This window comes from Eleutherodactylus coqui, chromosome 3, assembly GCF_035609145.1.
Source record: "Eleutherodactylus coqui strain aEleCoq1 chromosome 3, aEleCoq1.hap1, whole genome shotgun sequence".
Taxonomy (NCBI): domain Eukaryota; kingdom Metazoa; phylum Chordata; class Amphibia; order Anura; family Eleutherodactylidae; genus Eleutherodactylus; species Eleutherodactylus coqui.
In genome coordinates this window covers 29252108-29272166 of record NC_089839.1, presented here as the reverse complement: position 1 = coordinate 29272166, position 20059 = coordinate 29252108, and the positions used below count along the sequence as shown (strand labels likewise).

General features: G+C 35.9%; 2 protein-coding genes across 2 annotated transcripts in view; both read right to left on the bottom strand.

Annotated features, from left to right (window-relative positions):
• The window catches only part of LOC136620537 (oocyte zinc finger protein XlCOF6-like), a 36527-nt gene extending 29325 nt beyond the window's left edge, over positions 1 to 7202 (bottom strand). Inside the window, exon 1 of the mRNA XM_066595388.1 lies at positions 7160 to 7202. The gene's annotated coding sequence lies outside the window, so the exon portion shown is untranslated. The remainder of the gene's footprint in view (positions 1 to 7159) is intronic.
• Positions 1 to 20059, bottom strand: part of LOC136620111 (uncharacterized) — a 534467-nt gene that overhangs the window by 251570 nt on the left and 262838 nt on the right.

Here is a 20059-nt window from a genome sequence, read left to right as displayed (position 1 = left end):
GCAGATACCAGCACCGATCTGGTGCCCGCAATTCTGGGGGTGGGTGGTACATGAGCGGTCCCAGCCTCCACTAAATTCACCCAATGTGCCGTCAGGGAGATATAGTGGCCCTGCCCGCCTGTGCTTGTCCACGTGTCCGTTATAAAGTGGACCTTGGCAGTAACCGAGTTGGTGAGGGCGCGTACGATGTTGCGTGAGACGTGGTCGTGCAGGGCTGGGACGGGACACCGTGAAAAATAGTGGTGACTGGGGACCGAGTAGCGCGGTGCTGCCGCCGCCATCATGTTTTTGAACGCCTCAGTTTTCACCAGCCTGTAGGGGAGCATCTCCAGGCTGATCAATTTGGCTATGTGGACATTTAAAGCTTGAGCGGGTGCGTGGCGGCGTATTTACGCTTTCGCGCCAACGATTCTCTTAGCGACAGCTGGATGCTGTGTTGAGAGACATTGCTGGATGGGGCCGAGGACAGCGGAGGTGAGTGCCTGTGTCCTGAGAGGGGGGTTGGATCTCAGTGGCAGGTTGGGGCCCAGGGGGAGAGGCGGTGAACGGCCTTTGTCCCATCTTGTGGGGCGCTTGGCCATCATATGCCTGCGCATGCTGGTGGTGATGAGGCTGGTGGTGGTGGCTCCCCGGCTGATCTTGGCGCGACAAACGTTGCACACCACTGTTCGTCGGTCGTCCGCCGTCTCAGTGAAAAACTGCCACACCTTAGAGCACCTTGGCCTCTGCACGGTGGCTTGGCGTGAGGGGGTGCTTTGGGAAACAGCTGGTGGATTATTCGCTCTTGCCCTGCCTCTACCACTGCCTCTTCCAACCTGTCCTGCGGCTGCAATTGCCTCCCCCTCTGAAGACCTGTCCTCAGTTGGCTTATCACACCAGGTGGGGTCAGTCACCTCATCGTCCAGCGGCCCTTCCTCCGAATCCTCTGTGCGCTCCTCCCTCGGACTTACTGCCCTCACTACTACCTCACTGATAGACAACTGCGTCTCATCGTCATCGTCCTCCTCACCCACTGAAAGCTCTTGAGACAGTTGCCGGAAGTCCCCAGCCTCATCCCCTGGACCCCGGGAACTTTCCAAAGGTTGGGCATCGGTCATGGCAAACTCCTCTGGTGGGAGAGGAACCATTGCTGCCCAATCTGGGCAGGGGCCCGAGAACAGTTCCTGGGAGTCTGCCTGCTCCTCAGAATGTGTCCTTTTCATGGAGTGAGGAGGCTGGGAGGAAGGAGGAGCAGCAGCCAGAGGATTCAGAGTTGCAGCAGTGGACGGCGTAGAAGACTGGGTGGTCGATAGATTGCTGGATGCACCTTCTGGCATCCACGACAGGACCTGCTCACACTGCTCATTTTTCAATAAAGGTCTACGACGTGGACCCAAAAATTGCGATATGAAGCTGGGGACCCCAGAAACTGTCCTCTCTCCTACTCCCGCAGCAGGCGGCTGCGATTCACCTGGACCAGGAACTCGTCCTATGCCCACACCCTCACCTGGGACTCCGCGTCCTCGACCGCGTCCATGTCCTCTGCCCCTACCCCTACGCCTCAGCATGCTGGATTAAGAATCGAGCAGAGACAGAGCGGTGTAAAAATGTTTGTGAATTATTGCCGCGCAGTTGGTGGCTGCCAGCGGTAATATAACGCTAAATGAAGCCAGAGATAAATTATAAGGAAGGCTGCACGCAGGCTAGGCTGTGAACTATGCAGTTTGGATGGACGTGAAGTCCCACAGGCCACGCAGGCAAATGCACTGCGTAAGCATTAGCCGTAAAAAAGAATTTTTTTTAAAATCTCCTTATTTTACTCTGCAATGCAGGCTGAGGCTATGCAGTGTGTATTGCACTTTCAATCTATGGGCGTCGGGCAGACTGTGAACGTCTGAGACAGCACACGTATAACAGAGCGTTGTAGAAAATGTGCGGTTTCTTGGCGTACACTTAGAGGCAGACTGATCTGACGCAACGCAAAGTGCGGACAGAAAAATGTTTAAATGAAGGCTGCACGCAGGCTCTGCTGTGCAATACAGAGGTACTACAACTCCCAGCAACCACGGAGTTAAATGCACACAGTTGCAGGTTGCCCTAAGAAGAACCGTTGGGGTTCTTGTAGCCAGGATTATACACTACCACTATCCCTGCCTGACCACTACTGCCCCTATACTAAAGTACAGACTGCAGCCTGAGAACGCTACAGCCTGCACGCCCGATATACATTAAAAAAAGAAAATTGTGCAAAACTGCTCACAGCAGCCACAACAGTAATGCACTAGGTGAGCTGTGGCCCCAAGAAGGGCCGTTGTGGTTCTTGAAGACGCTAACACTGTCCCTATAACAGCAACAGCACTTTCCCTGATCTCTCTTAGTGTGTGTCTGTGGCGAGCCGCAGGCGGGGCAGATTTAAATACTCGGGGGTCACTTGATCTCGCCAGCCACTCACTGCAGGGGGGTGGGATAGGGCTGGAACGTCACAGGAGGAAGTTGTAATGCCTTCCATGTCTTTCTATTGGCCAGAAAAGGGCGCAAATTTCTCAGGGAAGGAAATGTAATGGAGTCGAGTGTCGCGTGGTGCTCGTCTCGAGTAACGAGCATCTCGAACACCCTAATGCTCGAACGAGTGCGCTCGCTCATCTCTAGTCCTAACGTCACTAGGACATAACTGTCAGGACCGGCGACTCTCGGGGTCTCCGTGCCTGCACCACCACTCCTATCACCTGGGCTCCGGGGGTGCGGCACAGGGGAATCCTGGTATTTGGGAACTCCCCTGGCCGCCAGCTCCAGGTGTGCACTCCCGTGCTTAGGGAGCAGGCGCCTAGGTAGTCGGGTTGCTGGGGACGTGGCAGTTGCCATCCCGCACCGCGTACCCATTGCCTTGACACCTGGGCGCGCTTGCTCTGCACTCGCTGCTAATGTCTGGGTCTCTGCTCTGCACTCTCTGCTTGTTGTCTGGGCCTTGCTGCTATCAGGCTCCCCGCCCCAATCAGCTGCTGGGGCAGGAGTTTTGACAGCATTTAAACATCTTAGTCTCCTTCAGACCTTTGCCAGTGTATGTTTGGTCTCCAGCTACACCCGCGTATCCTGCATTTGATTCCTTGCTGTGACTTGCTTGCTTCGGACCTGACTTTGCCTTCGCCTGACCCCTTGTACCTCGCCTTCTCCTGTTGCCGACCCAGATTGCCTGACCTGCCTTTGTGTTTGTGTGTCTTCCTGTATTTGTTTGTGAGTCTACTCCTGCCCTGCATCCCTAGTGAGCCTAGGGACTGTCGCCCAGTTGTCGCCCTAGGGCTTATCCTAGGGGGGCAAGTAGGTAGGGACAGGGGTTGCGGGTAGTTTTCAGGGACTTCCCGTTACCCGAACCCCAGTTCCCTGACAATAACATCTACGGATAAATTAATGCACCGCCTCCAACATACAGATGGAGCAAGAAAGTAGACCAATTCCCCTTTGTTGTCCGTCTCCTCATTACCTCCCATAGAGCAGATGTGGCCGAACGCTCGTGTAGAACACACATCACCACTAGGGGGCATTTACAGGGGTGATTTTCCTGAATGATGTGTGTTGTGAAATGCGCAGTAATCGCACAGGAAAATAACCCATTGTTGTGTAGACAGGATATAAACGTTAGTCAGCGCAGCGCGCTTAAAGGGGTTGTCCCGCGCCGAAACAGGGTTTTGTTTTTTTCAATAGGCGCGAGACAAACACAAGGGATGGGTTAAAAAAAAAAACAGTTTAGTACTTACCCGAATCCCCGCTCTGCGGCGACTTCTTTCTTACCTTAGCAAGATGGCCGCCGGGATCTTCACCCACGATGCACTGCGGGTCTTCTCCCATGGTGCACCGTGGGCTCTGTGCGGTCCATTGCTGATTCCAGCCTCCTGATTGGCTGGAATCGGCACACGTGACGGGGCGGAGCTACGAGGACCAGCTCTCCGGCACGAGCGGCCCCATTCACCAGGGAGAAGACCGGACTGCGCAAGCGCGTCTAATCGGGCGATTAGACGCTGAAATTAGACGGCACCATGGAGACGACGACGCTAGCAACGGAGCAGGTAAGTGAATAACTTCTGTATGGCTCATAATTAATGCACGATGTATATTACAAAGTGCATTAATATGGCCATACAGAAGTGCTGAACCCCACTTGCTTTCGCGGGACAACCCCTTTAAGAGGTCTTTACAACCTACCGGCCTCCTTTTTCACACAGATGCATGCGCAATTGTTCACATTCCAGTGCAACGTAAATGCGCTATGAAAAGGGTAGATTTGCACGCGTATTGGTGCATTTTATTGTGCTTTTTGCGCATAGAGCACTACCATACCCGGATTTAAAAGGCTATTTAGCCTAACGAAGTTCAAATGTGTTCTTTTTTTTTTCCACGGCATTGACTTCTGTACGGACTCTTGGTTCGCGAATGCGCACAAACATAGAGCACACTGTGTTTTTTTTCTGCAAAACAAGGAAAGAGTGTACCCATTAAAATTAATGGCTTCTATTCTCTGCATATTGCGTGCATAAATATGTCCGTGTGAAGCCGCCCGTACGGTATGCTCACATGACCGAATTCACAGTGTCATTTTCTGTATTTAATTCTGCTGTGGTTTTTTGGCGCGGATCCGCGTGTGGATTTTGCCTTGTCAATAGGAAAAATTCACATACGGTATTCTGACGCGTAAACAAACATTTCCCAAAGCGTGGCTTCACACGAGCGTGTTTTTGTGTGTACATAAGTGCGCACCCATGTACGTGCAAAAACACGCGTGAATGCAAGTCCGTGTATTGCCTTCAATGGAGCCGCTGCTGACGGAGGCTCCATTGAAGACAATGCTCTGCCAGCACCCCTGAATTTTTTTCAGGGAAGGGCTTTACATATAAGCTCTTCCCTGAAAAAGAAGAATTTTAGTGTAAAATAAAAATTAAAAAAATATTCTTACCTGTCCACCGCTGCCTTGCGGCAGATGTATTCTTCATCCCCGTGAGGAAAAATGATTCCCTGCTGTACCTGCCACATCTGTGACAGATGCAGCAAAGGAATTCTTCATCTCTGCAGGGAATAAAGAATTCCCTGCCACAGATGACAGCTGCGGTAGGGGATCCAGCTGCAAGCATCCTGCAATTGTTTCACGGAAGAGCTTTAAATATAAGCGACATCTGTGACAGCTGTGGTAGGGAATTATTTATTCCCGCAGGGATGCAGAATTCCTCTGCTGCATCTGTCACAGATGCATGCGGCAGATGTTTCCTTCATCCTCCCGAGGAAAAAGAATTCCTTGCTGCACCTGCCACATCTATGACAGATGCAGCAGAGGAACTCTCCATCCCTGCGGGAATAAATAATTCCCTACCACAGCTGTCACAGATGTCGCTTATATTTAAAGCTCTTCCCTGAAAAACAATTGCAGGATGCTGGCAGCAGGATCCCCTACCGCAGCTGTCATCTGTGACAGCTGTGGCAGGGAATTCTTTATTCCCCGCAGGGATTAAGAATTCCTTTGCTGCATCTGTCACAGATGTGGCAGGTACAGCAGGGAATCATTTTTTCTCGCGGGGATGAAGAATACATCTGCCACATGCGGCAGATGTGTTCTTCATCCCCGCTGGGACACGGCAGCGGCAGACAGATAAGAATTTTTTTATTTTTTATTTTTATTTTACACTAAAATTCTTGTTTTTCAGGGAAGAGCTTATATATAAAGCCCTTCCCTGAAAAACAATTCAGGGGTGCCAGCAGACCATTGCCTTCAATGGAGCCGCTGGCAGCAGCCACATTCCCTGTGGTGCACGCCTGTAAAGCACAGACATGTGCACACACCATAGGGAATGCATTGGTTCTAATGGAAGCATGTTTTCGCTCGTATGAAGCCACCCTAAGGCTTTATTCACACAAGTGTATATCAGCTGCGCTCTCACGCCCGTCCGATACCCGCTGCCCATCTGGAGTACAATGCATCAGTTTACACAGGCGTATTCCCGCATCGTAAAAGCACCTGGCCGGCCAAGATAGCGCATTTCAGCCGGGCGCTTTTATAACGGCCAGGAAAGATCGTTCAGGTTCGCGTGAATTTAAAAATAAGTAAAAAAAAAAAAAGTTTTATTAGTTATTAGAGAAAAAAAAAAGTTTAAAGAAAAAAAAACAAAAAACTTTTCCCCAAATTTATAAAGAAGACTGAAGCCTATTTTTTCTGACTGCATCTGCAAAAGTTTCATCTATCGAAGTGACGCATTATTTATCCCCCGTGGTGAAAGTCATCAGAAAAAAAAATTACGCAACGCCATTGAAATTGTGCTTTTTCTGGTCACCCCATCTCCAGGAAAAAATTTTACTAAAAAGTGATTAAAAATGGCCCCAATTTTCTACGGTCTTATTTTTTAAAAGAAATAGCAAAAAAATAAAATAAATTTGGAATCCTAGAAATCGTACGGACTCAATTTTGTCGCAGTGTTACGCCAGTTTTCCGGTACATGACATTGCACCACTGAAAAGTACAACACGTCCGGCAAAAAACGGCCCTCAAACATCGACGGCGACAGAAAAGATTTAAAGAAGCCCCAGACTTTAGGGGTTAAAATGAATGTAATGGTCGTAGTTTAAAGCCGGCTTCACACGGTCGTATTTGCAAATTTTGCGCACGCGATACACAGTGAATAGGACCCATTCAGTCACATTCGCGTATTTTTCCTGGTTGTATCGGATGGGCAAAAAACCCGCAGCTTTTAATTTTTTTCTGCACATTTCCGGAACAAAAGTCCCTATAGAGGTCAAGGGGAAAGCGCAAATTCTTGCAAAACACGATAGGAGAAGCGTGAACCATCGAGTGCGCTGAAATAGAACACGTCTGGAGCGCATTAGACTAATTAGCCATTTCAATTGGCGCATATTTTTCGCAGCACGCGAAAAAGTGCAGCAAAATACGGCCATACGCGCACAAAACGCTATGCGCATCCGCTGGTGGGAATCCGCCCTCGCAGCGCACAGAAACGCCCGCATCCAACATCCAACACTTCGAAGCTTTTGCCTTCATTACGGTTTTCCAACGAGTGGGTAAAAAAACAATAGCTCTATAAAGAACTGCCCTGCCAGAATCCACGGCCCCCCCAACCTGAAGAGCCTGCTGGGAAATATAAAGACGAGCGCACTACAAGTCCCACGTAACCCGACAAGCACTGACCTGCAATGACGAACGGCTGCTAGAATGTATTGACTCCTACGAGAGCTAATGAGGTGAAGTCACATGGTCTTTGGGTCACATGACCGCACTGAAAGGGGAGGAGCCTAGTCCTAATGAAGACTCTATGGAGAGACAAGAGCAACCTGCTCCTACAGTAGACACCGGCGTGGGGGAACAAACTGAAGAGACTGGGGAGCGTGTCTATAGAAGCTTGTATATAGTTATATAGTACAGGTGTGTATATAGTTATATAATACAGGTGTGTATATATAATGTATGTATTATCCTGTATACAGTGTATATATATATACTAGAGGATGTATATAGTTATATAATACAGGTGTGTGTATATATAATGTATGTATTATCCTGTATACAGTGTATATATGTACTAGAGGGGGTATATAGTTATATAATACAGGTGTGTATATATAATGTATGTATTATCCTGTATACAGTGTGTATATGTACTAGAGGGTGTATATAGTTATATAATACAGGTGGTGTATATATAATGTATGTATTATCCTGTATACAGTGTGTATATGTACTAGAGGTGTATATAGTTATATAATACAGGTGTGTATATATAATGTATGTATTATCCTGTATACAGTGTATATATGTACTAGAGAGTGTATATAGTTCTATAATACAGGTGTGTATATATAATGTATGTATTATCCAGTATACAGTGTATATATGTACTAGAGGGTGTATATAGTTATATAATACAGGTGTGTGTATATATAATGTATGTATTATCCTGTATACAGTGTATATATGTACTAGAGGGTGTATATAGTTATATAATACAGGTGTGTATATATAATGTATGTGTTATCCTGTATACAGTGTATATATGAACTAGAGGTGTATATAGTTATATAATACAGGTGTGTATATATAATGTATGTGTTATCCTGCATACAGTGTATATATGTACTAGAGGGGGTATATAGTTATATAATACAGGGGTGTATATATAATGTATGTATTATCCTGTATACAGTGTATATATGTACTAGAGGTGTATATAGTTATATAATACAGGTGTGTGTATATAATGTATGTATTATCCTGTATACAGTGTATATATGTACTAGAGGGTGTATATAGTTATATAATACAGGTGTGTATATATAATGTATGTATTATCCTGTATACAGTGTATATATATACCAGAGGGGGTATATAGTTATATAATACAGGTGTGTATATATAATGTATGTATTATCCTGTATACAGTGTGTATATGTACTAGAGGAGGTATATAGTTATATAATACAGGTGTGTATATAATGTATGTATTATCCTGTATACAGTGTATATATGTACTAGAGGGTGTATATAGTTATATAATACAGGTGTGTATATAATGTATGTATTATCCTGTATACAGTGTATATATGTACTAGAGGGTGTATATAGTTATATAACACAGGTGTGTGTGTATATAATGTATGTATTATCCTGTATACAGTGTATATATGTACTAGAGGGTGTATATAGTTATATAATACAGGTGTGTGTATATAATGTATGTATTATCCTGTATACAGTGTATATATGTACTAGAGGGTGTATATAGTTATATAATACAGGTGTGTATATATAATGTATGTATTATCCTGTATACAGTGTATATGTACTAGAGAGTGTATATAGTTATATAATACAGGTGTGTATATATAATGTATGTATTATCCTGTATACAGGGTGTATGTGTACTAGAGGGTGTATATAGTTATATAATACAGGTGTGTATATAATGTATGTATTATCCTATATACAGTGTATATATGTACTAGAGGGTGTATATAGTTATATAATACAGGTGTACATATAGTGTATGTATTATCCTGTATACAGTGTGTATATGTACTAGAGGGTGTATATAGTTATATAATACAGGTGTGTGTGTATATAATGTATGTATTATCCTGTATACAGTGCATATATGTACTAGAGGGTGTATATAGTTATATAATACAGGTGTGTATATATAATGTATGTATTATCCTGTATACAGTATATATATGTACTAGAGGGGGTATATAGTTATATAATACAGGTGTGTGTATATAATGTATGTATTATCCTGTATACAGTGTATATATGTACTAGAGGTGTATATAGTTATATAATACAGGTGTGTGTATATAATGTATGTATTATCCTGTATACAGTGTATATATGTACTAGAGGTGTATATAGTTATATAATACAGGTGTGTATATATAATGTATGTATTATCCTGTATACAGTGTATATATGTACTAGAGGGTGTATATAGTTATATAATACAGGTGTGTATTATCCTGTATACAGTGTATATATGTGCTGGAGGGTGTATATAGTTATCTAATACAGGTGTGTATATATAATGTATGTATTATCCTGTATACAGTGTATATATGTACTAGAGGGTGTATATAGTTATATAGTACAGGTGTGTATATAAAATGTATGTATTATCCTGTATACAGTATATATATGTACTAGAGGGTGTATATAGTTATATAATACAGGTGTGTGTATATAATGTATGTATTATCCTGTATACAGTGTGTATATGTACTAGAGGGTGTATATAGTTATATAATACAGGTGTGTGTATATATAATGTGTGTATTATCCTGTATACAGTGTATATATGTACTAGAGGGTGTATATAGTTATATAATACAGGTGTGTATATATAATGTATGTATTATCCTGTATACAGTGTATATATGTACTAGAGGGGGTATATAGTTATATAATACAGGTGTGTGTGTATAATGTATGTATTATCCTGTATACAGTGTATATATATACTAGAGGGTGTATATAGTTATATAATACAGTTGTGTATATATAATGTATGTATTATCCTGTATACAGTGTATATGTACTAGAGGGTGTATATAGTTATATAATACAGGTATGTGTGTATATAATGTATGTATTATCCTGTATACAGTATATATATGTACTAGAGGGGGTATATAGTTATATAATACAGGTGTGTGTATATATAATGTATTATCCTGTATACAGTGTATATATGTACTAGAGGGTGTATATAGTTATATAATACAGGTGTGTATATATAATGTATGTATTATCCTGTATACAGTGTATATATGTACTAGAGGGGGTATATAGTTATATAATACAGGTGTGTATATAATGTATGTATTATCCTGTATACAGTGTGTATATATACTAGAGGGGGTATATAGTTATATAATACAGGTGTGTATATATAATGTATGTATTATCCAGTATACAGTGTATATATGTACTAGAGGGTGTATATAGTTATATAATACAGGTGTATGTGTGTATATAATGTATGTATTATCCTGTATACAGTGTATATATGTACTAGAGGGTGTATATAGTTATATAATACAGGTGTGTATATAATGTATGTATTATCCTGTATACAGTATATATATGTACTAGAGGGGGTATATAGTTATATAATACAGGTGTGTGTATATAATGTATGTATTATCCTGTATACAGTGTATATATGTACTAGAGGGTGTATATAGTTATATAATACAGGTGTGTATATAATGTATGTATTATCCTGTATACAGTATATATATGTACTAGAGGGGGTATATAGTTATATAATACAGGTGTGTATATATAATGTATGTATTATCCTGTATACAGTGTATATATGTACTAGAGGGGGTATATAGTTATATAATACAGGTGTGTATATAATGTATGTATTATCCTGTATACAGTGTGTATATATACTAGAGGGTGTATATAGTTATATAATACAGGTGTGTATATATAATGTATGTATTATCCTGTATACAGTGTATATATGTACTAGAGGTGTATATAGTTATATAATACAGGTGTGTATATATAATGTATGTATTATCCTGTATACAGTGTATATATGTACTAGAGGGTGTATATAGTTATATAATACAGGTGTGCATATATAATGTATGTATTATCCTGTATACAGGGTGTATATGTACTAGAGGGTGTATATAGTTATATAATACAGGTGTGTATATATAATGTATGTATTATCCTGTATACAGGGTGTATGTGTACTAGAGGGTGTATATAGTTATATAATACAGGTGTGTATATAATGTATGTATTATCCTATATACAGTGTATATATGTACTAGAGGGTGTATATAGTTATATAATACAGGTGTACATATAGTGTATGTATTATCCTGTATACAGTGTGTATATGTACTAGAGGGTGTATATAGTTATATAATACAGGTGTGTGTATATATAATGTATGTATTATCCTGTATACAGTGTATATATGTACTAGAGGGTGTATATAGTTATATAATACAGGTGTGTATATATAATGTATGTGTTATCCTGTATACAGTGTATATATGAACTAGAGGTGTATATAGTTATATAATACAGGTGTGTATATATAATGTATGTGTTATCCTGCATACAGTGTATATATGTACTAGAGGGGGTATATAGTTATATAATACAGGGGTGTATATATAATGTATGTATTATCCTGTATACAGTGTATATATGTACTAGAGGTGTATATAGTTATATAATACAGGTGTGTGTATATAATGTATGTATTATCCTGTATACAGTGTATATATGTACTAGAGGGTGTATATAGTTATATAATACAGGTGTGTATATATAATGTATGTATTATCCTGTATACAGTGTATATATATACCAGAGGGGGTATATAGTTATATAATACAGGTGTGTATATATAATGTATGTATTATCCTGTATACAGTGTGTATATGTACTAGAGGAGGTATATAGTTATATAATACAGGTGTGTATATAATGTATGTATTATCCTGTATACAGTGTATATATGTACTAGAGGGTGTATATAGTTATATAATACAGGTGTGTATATAATGTATGTATTATCCTGTATACAGTGTATATATGTACTAGAGGGTGTATATAGTTATATAACACAGGTGTGTGTGTATATAATGTATGTATTATCCTGTATACAGTGTATATATGTACTAGAGGGTGTATATAGTTATATAATACAGGTGTGTGTATATAATGTATGTATTATCCTGTATACAGTGTATATATGTACTAGAGGGTGTATATAGTTATATAATACAGGTGTGTATATATAATGTATGTATTATCCTGTATACAGTGTATATGTACTAGAGAGTGTATATAGTTATATAATACAGGTGTGTATATATAATGTATGTATTATCCTGTATACAGGGTGTATGTGTACTAGAGGGTGTATATAGTTATATAATACAGGTGTGTATATAATGTATGTATTATCCTATATACAGTGTATATATGTACTAGAGGGTGTATATAGTTATATAATACAGGTGTACATATAGTGTATGTATTATCCTGTATACAGTGTGTATATGTACTAGAGGGTGTATATAGTTATATAATACAGGTGTGTGTGTATATAATGTATGTATTATCCTGTATACAGTGCATATATGTACTAGAGGGTGTATATAGTTATATAATACAGGTGTGTATATATAATGTATGTATTATCCTGTATACAGTATATATATGTACTAGAGGGGGTATATAGTTATATAATACAGGTGTGTGTATATAATGTATGTATTATCCTGTATACAGTGTATATATGTACTAGAGGTGTATATAGTTATATAATACAGGTGTGTGTATATAATGTATGTATTATCCTGTATACAGTGTATATATGTACTAGAGGTGTATATAGTTATATAATACAGGTGTGTATATATAATGTATGTATTATCCTGTATACAGTGTATATATGTACTAGAGGGTGTATATAGTTATATAATACAGGTGTGTATTATCCTGTATACAGTGTATATATGTGCTGGAGGGTGTATATAGTTATCTAATACAGGTGTGTATATATAATGTATGTATTATCCTGTATACAGTGTATATATGTACTAGAGGGTGTATATAGTTATATAGTACAGGTGTGTATATAAAATGTATGTATTATCCTGTATACAGTATATATATGTACTAGAGGGTGTATATAGTTATATAATACAGGTGTGTGTATATAATGTATGTATTATCCTGTATACAGTGTGTATATGTACTAGAGGGTGTATATAGTTATATAATACAGGTGTGTGTATATATAATGTGTGTATTATCCTGTATACAGTGTATATATGTACTAGAGGGTGTATATAGTTATATAATACAGGTGTGTATATATAATGTATGTATTATCCTGTATACAGTGTATATATGTACTAGAGGGGGTATATAGTTATATAATACAGGTGTGTGTGTATAATGTATGTATTATCCTGTATACAGTGTATATATATACTAGAGGGTGTATATAGTTATATAATACAGTTGTGTATATATAATGTATGTATTATCCTGTATACAGTGTATATGTACTAGAGGGTGTATATAGTTATATAATACAGGTATGTGTGTATATAATGTATGTATTATCCTGTATACAGTATATATATGTACTAGAGGGGGTATATAGTTATATAATACAGGTGTGTGTATATATAATGTATTATCCTGTATACAGTGTATATATGTACTAGAGGGTGTATATAGTTATATAATACAGGTGTGTATATATAATGTATGTATTATCCTGTATACAGTGTATATATGTACTAGAGGGGGTATATAGTTATATAATACAGGTGTGTATATAATGTATGTATTATCCTGTATACAGTGTGTATATATACTAGAGGGGGTATATAGTTATATAATACAGGTGTGTATATATAATGTATGTATTATCCAGTATACAGTGTATATATGTACTAGAGGGTGTATATAGTTATATAATACAGGTGTATGTGTGTATATAATGTATGTATTATCCTGTATACAGTGTATATATGTACTAGAGGGTGTATATAGTTATATAATACAGGTGTGTATATAATGTATGTATTATCCTGTATACAGTATATATATGTACTAGAGGGGGTATATAGTTATATAATACAGGTGTGTGTATATAATGTATGTATTATCCTGTATACAGTGTATATATGTACTAGAGGGTGTATATAGTTATATAATACAGGTGTGTATATAATGTATGTATTATCCTGTATACAGTATATATATGTACTAGAGGGGGTATATAGTTATATAATACAGGTGTGTATATATAATGTATGTATTATCCTGTATACAGTGTATATATGTACTAGAGGGGGTATATAGTTATATAATACAGGTGTGTATATAATGTATGTATTATCCTGTATACAGTGTGTATATATACTAGAGGGTGTATATAGTTATATAATACAGGTGTGTATATATAATGTATGTATTATCCTGTATACAGTGTATATATGTACTAGAGGTGTATATAGTTATATAATACAGGTGTGTATATATAATGTATGTATTATCCTGTATACAGTGTATATATGTACTAGAGGGTGTATATAGTTATATAATACAGGTGTGCATATATAATGTATGTATTATCCTGTATACAGTGTATATATGTACTAGAGGTGTATATAGTTATATAATACAGGTGTGTATATATAATGTATGCATTATCCTGTATACAGTGTATATATGTACTAGAGGGTGTATATAGTTATATAATACAGGTGTGTATATAATGTATGTATTATCCTGTATACAGTGTATATATGTACTAGAGGGTGTATATAGTTATATAATACAGGTGTATATATAATGTATGTATTATCCTGTATACAGTGTATATATGTACTAGAGGGTGTATATAGTTATATAATACAGGTGTGTATATAATGTATGTATTATCCTGTATACAGTGTATATATGTACTAGAGGGGGTATATAGTTATATAATACAGGTGTGTATATATAATGTATGTATTATCCTGTATACAGTGTATATATGTACTAGAGGTGTATATAGTTATATAATACAGGTGTGTGTATATATAATGTATGTATTATCCTGTATACAGTGTATATATGTACTAGAGGGTGTATATAGTTATATAATACAGGTGTGTATATATAATGTATGTATTATCCTGTATACAGTGTATATATGTACTAGAGGTGTATATAGTTATATAATACAGGTGTGTGTATATATAATGTATGTATTATCCTGTATACAGTGTGTATATGTACTAGAGGGTGTATATAGTTATATAATACAGGTGTGTGTATATAATGTATGTATTATCCTGTATACAGTGTATATATGTGCTGGAGGGTGTATATAGTTATATAATACAGGTGTGTGTATAATGTATGTATTATCCTGTATACAGTGTATATATGTACTAGAGGGTGTATATAGTTATATAATACAGGTGTGTGTATATATAATGTATGTATTATCCTGTATACAGTGTATATATGTACTAGAGGGGTATATAGTTATATAATACAGGTGTGTGTATATATAATGTATGTATTATCCTGTATACAGTGTATATATGTACTAGAGGGTGTATATAGTTATATAATACAGGTGTGTGTATATATAATGTATGTATTATCCTGTATACAGTGTATATATGTACTAGAGGGTGTATATAGTTATATAATACAAGTGTGTGTATATAATGTATGTATTATCCTGTATACAGTGTATATATGTACTAGAGGGTGTATATAGTTATATAATACAGGTGTGTGTATATAATGTATGTATTATCCTGTATACAGTGTATATATGTACTAGAGGGTGTATATAGTTATATAATACAGGTGTGTATATATAATGTATGTATTATCCTGTATACAGTGTATATATACACTAGAGGGTGTATATAGTAATATAATACAGGTGTGTATATATAATGTATGTATTATCCTGTATACAGTGTATATATGTACTAGAGGGTGTATATAGTTATATAATACAGGTGTATATATAATGTATGTATTATCCTGTATACAGTGTATATATGTACTAGAGGTGTATATAGTTATATAATACAGGTGTGTGTATATAATGTATGTATTATTCTGTATACAGTGTATATATGTACTAGAGGGTGTATATAGTTATATAATACAGGTGTGTATATATAATGTATGTATTATCCTGTATACAGTGTATATATGTACTAGAGGGTGTATATAGTTATATAATACAGGTGTGTATATATAATGTATGTATTATCCTGTATACAGTGTATATATGTACTAGAGGGTGTATATAGTTATATAATACAGGTGTGTGTATATAATGTATGTATTATCCTGTATACAGTGTATATATGTACTAGAGGTGTATATAGTTATATAATACAGGTGTGTATATATAATGTATGTATTATCCTGTATACAGTGTATATATGTACTAGAGGGTGTATATAGTTATATAATACAGGTGTGTATATATAATGTATGTATTATCATGTATACAGTGTATATATGTACTAGAGGGGGTATATAGTTATATAATACAGGTGTGTGTATATAATGTATGTATTATCCTGTATACAGCGTATATATGTACTAGAGGGGGTATATAGTTATATAATACAGGTGTGTGTATATAATGTATGTATTATCCTGTATACAGTGTATATATGTACTAGAGGTGTATATAGGTATATAATACAGGTGTGTGTATATAATGTATGTATTATCCTGTATACAGTGTATATATATGTACTAGAGGGGGTATATAGTTATATAATACAGGTGTGTGTGTGTATATATAATGTATGTATTATCCTGTATACAGTATATATATGTACTAGAGGGGGTATATAGTTATATAATACAGGTGTGTATATAATGTATGTATTATCCTGTATACAGTGTATATATGTACTAGAGGTGTATATAGTTATATAATACAGGTGTGTGTATAATGTATGTATTATCCTGTATACAGTGTATATATGTACTAGAGGGGGTATATAGTTATATAATACAGGTGTGTATATATGTATAATGTATGTATTATCCTGTATACAGTGTATATATGTACTAGAGGTGTATATAGTTATATAATACAAGTGTGTGTATATAATGTATGTATTATCCTGTATACAGTGTATATATGTACTACAGAGTGTATATAGTAATATAATACAGGTGTATATATATAATGTATGTATTATCCTGTATACAATGTGTATATGTACTAGAGGGGGTATATAGTTATATAATACAGGTGTGTGTATATAATGTATGTATTATCCTGTATACAGTGTGTATATATACTAGAGGGTGTATATAGTTATATAATACAGGTGTGTGTATATAATGTATGTATTATCCTGTATACAGTGTATATATGTACTAGAGGGTGTATATAGTTATATAATACAGGTGTGTATATATAATGTATGTATTATCCTGTATACAGTGTATATATGTACTAGAGGGTGTATATAGTTATATAATACAGGTGTGTGTGTGTATAATGTATGTATTATCCTGTATACAGTGTATATATGTACTAGAGGTGTATATAGTTATATAATACAGGTGTGTATATATAATGTATGTATTATCCTGTATACAGTGTATATATGTACTAGAGAGTGTATATAGTTATATAATACAGGTGTGTGTGTGTATAATGTATGTATTATCCTGTATACAGTGTATATATGTACTAGAGGGTGTATACAGTTATATAATACAGGTGTGTGTATATATAATGTATGTATTATCCTGTATACAGTGTATATATGTACTAGAGGGTGTATACAGTTATATAATACAGGTGTGTGTATATATAATGTATGTATTATCCTATATACAGTGTGTATATGTACTAGAGGGTGTATGTAGTTATATAATACAGGTGTGTGTATATAATGTATGTATTATCCTGTATACAGTGTATATATGTACTAGAGGTGTATATAGTTATATAATACAGGTGTGTATATATAATGTATGTATTATCCTGTATACAGTGTATATATGTACTAGAGGGGGTATATAGTTATATAATACAGGTGTGTATATAATGTATGTATTATCCTGTATACAGTGTATATATGTACTAGAGGGGGTATATAGTTATATAATACAGGTGTGTGTATATATAATGTATGTATTATCCTGTATACAGTGTGTATATGTACTAGAGGGTGTATATAGTTATATAATACAGGTGTGTGTATATAATGTATGTATTATCCTGTATACAGTGTATATATGTACTAGAGGGTGTATATAGTTATATAATACAGGTGTGTATATATAATGTATGTATTATCCTGTATACAATGTATATATGTGTACTAGAGGGGGTATATAGTTATATAATACAGGTATGTGTATATATAATGTATGTATTATCCTGTATGCAGTGTATATATGTACTAGAGAGTGTATATAGTTATATAATACAGTTGTGTGTGTGTATAATGTATGTATTATCCTGTATACAGTGTATATATGTACTAGAGGGTATATATAGTTATATAATATAGGTGTGTATATATAATGTATGTATGATCCTGTATACAGTGTATATATGTACTAGAGGGTGTATACAGTTATATAATACAGGTGTGTGTATATATAATGTATGTATTATCCTGTATACAGTGTATATATGTACTAGAGGGTGTATACAGTTATATAATACAGGTGTGTGTATATATAATGTATGTATTATCCTATATACAGTGTGTATATGTACTAGAGGGTGTATATAGTTATATAATACAGGTGTGTGTATATAATGTATGTATTATCCTGTATACAGTGTATATATGTACTAGAGGGGGTATATAGTTATATATTACAGGTGTGTATATATAATGTATGTATTATCCTGTATACAGTGTATATATGTACTAGAGGGTGTATATAGTTATATAATACAGGTGTATATATAATGTATGTATTATCCTGTATACAGTGTGTATATATGTACTAGAGGGTGTATATAGTTATATAATACAGGTATGTATATATAATGTATGTATTATCCAGTATACAGTGTATATATACTAGAGGGTGTATATAGATATATAATATAGGTGTGTGTGTATATAATGTATGTATTATCTTGTATACAGTGTATATATGTGCTAGAGGGGGTATATAGTTATATAATACAGGTGTGTATATATAATGTATGTATTATCCTGTATACAGTGTATATATGTACTAGAGGGGGTATATAGTTATATAATACAGGTGTGTGTATATATAATGTATGTATTATCCTGTATACAGTGTATATATGTACTAGAGGGGGTATATAGTTATATAATACAGGTGTGTATATATAATGTATGTATTATCCTGTATACAGTGTGTATATATACTAGAGGGTGTATATAGTTATATAATACAGGTGTGTATATAATGTATGTATTATCCTGTTTGCAGTGTATATATGTACTAGAGGGTGTATATAGTTATATAATACAGGTGTGTATATATAATGTGTGTATTATCCTGCATACAGTGTATATATGTACTAGAGGGTGTATCTAGTTATATAATACAGGTGTGTATATAATGTATGTATTACCCTGTATACAGTGTGTATATGTACTAGAGGGGATATATAGTTATATAATGCAGGTGTGTGTATATAATGTATGTATTATCCTGTATACAGTGTATATATGTACTAGAGGTGTATATAGTTATATAATACAAATGTGTATATAATGTATGTATTATCCTGTATACACTGTATATATGTACTAGAGGGGGTATATAGTTATATAATACAGGTGTGTGTATATAATGTATGTATTATCCTGTATACAGTGTATATATGTACTAGAGGTGTATATAGTTATATAATACAGGTGTGTATATATAATGTATGTATTATCCTGTATACAGTGTATATATGTACTAGAGGATGTATATAGTTATATAATACAGGTGTGTATATATAATGTATGTATTATCCTGTATACAGTGTGTATATAT